The sequence below is a fragment of the Pezoporus occidentalis genome, unplaced genomic scaffold (genome assembly GCF_034315485.1).
Source record: "Pezoporus occidentalis ecotype Australia unplaced genomic scaffold, CSIRO_AGI_Poc_V1 ctg153, whole genome shotgun sequence".
NCBI classification, from domain to species: domain Eukaryota; kingdom Metazoa; phylum Chordata; class Aves; order Psittaciformes; family Psittacidae; genus Pezoporus; species Pezoporus occidentalis.
Window position 1 is genome coordinate 995,569 of NW_026913350.1, and position 5,481 is coordinate 1,001,049.

The 5,481-nt window shown below is 48.8% G+C and overlaps 1 long non-coding RNA gene across 1 annotated transcript; it reads right to left on the reverse strand.

Moving 5' to 3' along the window:
* Positions 1-616: 616 nt before the first annotated feature.
* Positions 617-3,981, reverse strand: LOC134159907 (uncharacterized). Its single transcript, XR_009963356.1, has 2 exons — positions 3,830-3,981; positions 617-864 (listed from the first exon to the last, which is right to left on the reverse strand). It is a non-coding gene; the product is annotated as an uncharacterized LOC134159907 (long non-coding RNA).
* Between the last annotated feature and the right edge of the window lie 1,500 nt (positions 3,982-5,481).

Consider the following 5,481-nt stretch of genomic DNA (forward strand, 5'->3'; position numbering starts at 1 on the left):
TGGAACAGGCTGCCCAGGGCAGGGCTGCAGTCACCGTCCCTGCAAGTGTTCACACAGCGTGGAGACGAGGCCTCAGTGCCATGGGTTAGTGGTGGCCTTGGCAGTGCTGGGAACGGTTGGACTGGGTGAGCTTAAAGGGCTTTTCCAGCCTGGTTGATTCTGTGATTCAATCACCTCCCTTTCACCCCAACCATTGGCTCCCAGAGCCAGGTAAAACACACCCCAGGTATCTGGTATCTCCAGTCTCCCCCAGCCCCTATGCATCCCCTGCCTGCTCCCCACAGCAGCTCCCACTGCCTCCAGAAGTGTCTCAGATTTACCAGGGCCACCCATTCAGGTCTCCAAGGCTGTCCCCAGCCCCAGCAATAATGATTTCACTGTGCAGCCTCGGCCCCTGCACCCTTGGCAGCAGCCGCAGCCAGCTGCCGGTACAAGTGAAGTGAGTAACTGCTTGCACTGAGGTGTTGGTATTCAGGCTGAAGGCTTGGAACAGCCTCTAATTATATCCCCATCCCCATGTCTTGTATATTACCCCCACCCCTGCAATGGCTGTTATGGGAATGTTCCCTTCCCACAGCACCGCTGCAGACCCCTAGGATTTGGAAGGAGAACCCCAAATAGTCCAAAGCTGGGTTTATTTTGCAGCAAAAGGGGCTCCCTGTGACTCAGACATCATAAATCTCTGTGACATGAGCAGAATGTCCAACACCAACACTGTAATTGAGGTTTTTCCTTGCAAATGAGTGGGCCAAAGGCACTAGCCCCTTCCTTGCTTCACAAATGGCTTTTAGGCAGTTGTATGCGGACCTCCATGATGCACATTTGAGTGTCCAGTGGGAAAGATCTTCAGATACCAACCCTGAGCTGAAAAGAGCATGAAGGGCAACAGAATTGTCACTGCTACTTTGGATAAACTGTCCCCAAAGCCATCAAGAGCCAACAGATAGAGAAACCAGTGTGCCTATGCTCTAAAGAGCTGCACTGCAAAAGATGCCCACTTTAGAGGTAAAAGTAGGACTACAGCTTAACCCAAGCTTAGGGAAGAGAGGTCCAGGCTTGTTTATAACCTAGAAAACACTGGAAGAAACAGTCACACTGCTTGTAAGCACCCTGAAGATGACAAGGACATCAGACTTGATGGACTTGTCAAGAACTGATGCATCAAATCAATCTAATGTCCTTTTGTGACCTGGAACTTTGCTCTGTGCACAGACAAGGACCTGTCCGTGTCAGACATGGCCAGGGCAGTGAGGTTTTGTCACTGTCTCGCAGGGGACCCTCATCTACATGCAGTTGTTGTAGGAAGGGTGAGAAACCTGTTTGTGAGGTACCAGGGGAGTGGTTGTCAGCTGCTCACTGTCAAAACAGACAGATGGATTGAGCGGGCATCCACACAGGGTCTCTCCTGGGGCAGGTTTATTCAATGTTTTCATTAACAGTTGAATGATGGCTTAACACAGATGATTATTAGATTTGCAGGCAATGCCTCACTGGAAGGGACAGTGAGCGCATCCAAGGACAGGGCTGGAATTCCGAATGATCCCAGTAAACTGGGAAGGTACTGTAAAAAAAAAAAAACAAATATCTCCATTATCAGTGGACTCTTCATGGTCTATCCAAGTATCCAATACAAAAGCCTTGAGAAGGCAGCTTGTCCCAGGAGCTCAGGATGCGTCTGCTGCAAGGACATGGCTGCTATGGCAGCTCAAGGAGAGCCCATTTGGCAGCCACCACTCGAAGGCACCCTACCGGTGAAGCCTAGAATTAGGTTCAAGGCTCCTGAGTGCCCCTCACTATGGCATCAGGCCGTTGGGCCATGCCCCATCCCTGGCAGTGTTCAAGACCTAGTTGGACAGGGCTTGGAGCAAGCTGCTCTAGTGGAAGGCCCATGGCAGGGGTTGGAACTGGATGAGCTTTAAGGTCCCTTCCAGCCCAGACCATTTTGTAATGATGGATGGAATCAGCTTCTGGGTTCCAGAGATGTTGGCACCACACCGTGCCATATAATGAATGTCCCAGCAGTGCCCAGATCCTGAGCAGGCTCCCCATGGTGCCCAAATGCTATAGGATATTTGGGTGCAATGAAGGATGTTACTAGGGGCTTCCATGTTGAATGGAGACCTCCTACATGAGCCTTGGGGTGTGCTGGAAAGGAGTCAGGGCAGGGAGGAATGGGATTTGCCAGGACCAGACATCCACCTTAACAGGTACTGAAGAATGAGGTGAGGCTCAAACGCCTTTATGGCTGTACCCCATGGCCAGACCTCACCTGGCACCACCATTCAAGCAGTGACCAGGACAAATCCTTTATGAGCTTTTCTGCTTACACCATATAAAGAGCATTTACCAACCGTGTGGCTAATGCTGACGTACTGCTCCCAAGGCAGCTTTGCTGAAGGCTGTGATGGGTTGTTCTGCCTCATCCCAGAGCGCAGGCAACTGCTGCTCTGCTCCCACCTCAGTACATGGACATGGTGGGTCATCTCCTGCTTCCCTTTCGTCCATCATTCTGTATGCACAAAGCCCTATTTTGGAGCCCTCTGCCTTGCTGTATATAATCTCCACATCTTCATTGCCATCCTTTCCCACCTCTTTTGAGGTCCTGAAGACACACCCCATCTCACCTAAGTATCCTCCCTGTGTTTCTCCCTATCTTTTGGAGCTCCTGGACCCTTTTCCCTGCTTCCCAACGACAGGAAGCCCTTTAAAAAAAATAATGTATATACAAACAGATAAAATCCTAACAGAGAATAGCCGGATAAAACTCCTTGTCCTGGTCTGCAAGACAGGGCTGCCTGATGGGAGTGATGGATATCTGGGCATGGCTGACGCCAGTGGCTCCAGAATGCTGCCTCCGAGTATTTTTGGTCTATTGTCTAGGATTTGAGGCAAAGAGCAGCCCATTCCTGCTCTGCATGACAGCATTTCCTGAGCATCAGCAGATATTATTAGCAGCTACTACAGCAGTCAGACATTTCCCATTATTTACCTGCTACAAGACAATTGGCATTTGTGCTGCTAAGAACACCTTTGGGATTTCCGTATGTCCCTCACCTATTCCCAGCCCTGCTCACAAGTATTTCCTCCCCTCTGCAAACTAGGGGCTGTTCTTCCTGAGGCTGTGTCCATCCCCATGGTGGGAGGACAGGACAACTCGCCCCGTATCCTATGTCTGAGCCCAGAGAATTCCCTGGTGGGATATTTCCCTCCTCTATAGAAAGGCCTGCTGGAGCCTGGACTTTTGGTGCCTGGGTTTGTATTCAATGAGGAATTCTGCTGGTTGACAATCTGTGTTCAATCTAATGAGGAACAAAGCCAATTAAAAATAATAGGGACCCTGTGCTACTGCCTATAACAAAACAATAATAATAAAGGCTAAATCCATTTAAGCGTTCCATTTAGATAAAATCCAAACATTCCAATCTGAGTCTGCCTTTCTCATTATTCCCTGTAATCCACTCTCATCAACACCAAGTCATTGGAAATGGAGACTTAGAACAGCTGGTTCTGATAAAGCTCAGACTAAACTGCATCCCTGTCAATGACTTCCAGAGGAAAACACAAGCAACCCCACACTCCCACCATGGACAATGCTTCCTGACTTGGGATTTCTCTCTGCATTTGGCCCATTGAGCTGCAGAGGGCCTCTTCATCTTCCACAGCTTGAATTTTGGGGAAGGGATTGTGTCAAGGGTAGATATCATCATCATCATCATCATCATCATCATCATCATCATCATCATAATCATCATCATCATCATCATCATCATCCTCCTCTTATAGCATGGGTTGGAGAGCTCTTCTGTAGGTCTGGTCTAAGTAAACTTACCTGGCAAGAGGAACTGCTGGGTAATTCAGCTTGCATCCTCCCACATCAATTATTAGCATTCCATTGAAAAACCAAAGCTGCACAAGCTGGAAATACTTGGGAAGAGTTGGCTGAGCCTCATAACCACCATACCCCATCCAGCTGGATGTCAGCTCTTTATTCAACTCTTTTCCTTTAAATACCAGGACAGAAGCCCATTCAATGGGTGTGAGAGGTGGTCTCTATAAGCACATGATCCATACAGCTGCAAATCGTTGCCTTAAATTGCAGGCTATTTGCTACATAAGGCAGGGCATTGCTGGCAAGCAGCATCGTGGCTTTGCATTCCATGCATGTGATGAGGAGGGTAAGTTGGAGCTCTGCCCCATTCTCTGCAAAGTTGGGGTGGAGGTGGCAGATTGAAGACTCTTCGGGTGGCATCCCCTGGGTGACAGATGTGTCCCCACCATCTCCCTGCCAACAAAAGGGACATTCTGAGGCCAGAGAACTCTCTCCAGCATCTCTTCTGGAAAGCTCTATAGCAGAGGCTGGGTTACAGAGGGAGGCTGCTCTGATTTGAACTTGTTGAGGCTATGTGAAATGTGCTTTTTCTCTTTATTCCTTCGTCTCTGTCTCCCACAAGCATCCCTAGCTCTGTTGTTTGGTTCTGGATGCTGGGAATTAACACCTTCATTTGCATTTTACTTTAATTTGGCTGGAGTTAAAAGCAACTGTACGGTAATTGGATAATGACAAGGCTTTCATCAGCCAGGGCTGTGGCAGGTCTCCACAGCGGGGCCACAGGAGAGGGTATAACAAGTGCCCTGGCACCCAGGGGTGCTCTCCAGATAGCAGCAGTGTCCCTGAGGAGCTGCTATGGGCTGGGGAAAACAAGGAGTTTATCTGGTAAGGTCTCAAAATCAGGGTGTGTGAACCAGGAGGGCTCCTGAGTTCTTGGCTTTTTTTGACTAAACTGTTTTGTTAGTCTCCTCTTGGCTCCATACTGGGGAAACCGAGGCACAGGAAGTGATTTATCTCCCATGCCTCTAATCCAGTAGTCTCTCCTGTAGCATTAGGCTGGGGATGGAAATGGCTCCTTCTGCTGCTCTCTGAACTGCAGCTGGAAGTTTCTTCCTAGCTGTGAACAGTAAGGGGTTAATTCCTGCTCAGAAACATTCGGTCTTGTGCCCAGTCTGGGGCTCAAGTTTCAGTCTGAATCCATATTACTATGCCCCAGGGCATTTCCCTCTGTAATAGCCCAACATTCTGAATCCAAAACCACTCAAGGCAACGAGTTCAACAGCTCAAACCTGAAAAAGCTTTAAAAGAAGGCTGGGTTTTATGCACTTCTTGCCTGTTTTGTGTGAAGAGTGGTACCCTGGCAAGGGACATCTGAAACTTGATGTTATAAGGACTCTGTGGGTTAACGTGGGAAGCTGGAGGATGGTTTGGGTAGATGGAGCAGCACACATCAATGTGGCCATGCACACAAAGCCCTCATCCTGGCTGGTGTGGGGTAACATGCTCTGTGTCTACTCCACCAAAGAGATTTTGAATCACAGCCTTTGCATCTCCCCTGGTTTTCTACTTCTGCTCTGAAATACCATTACTCACATCCTTAAACTGTTCTCTATGGTGCTGCCACCTCTCCTGTAAGACACCATAGACTGTGT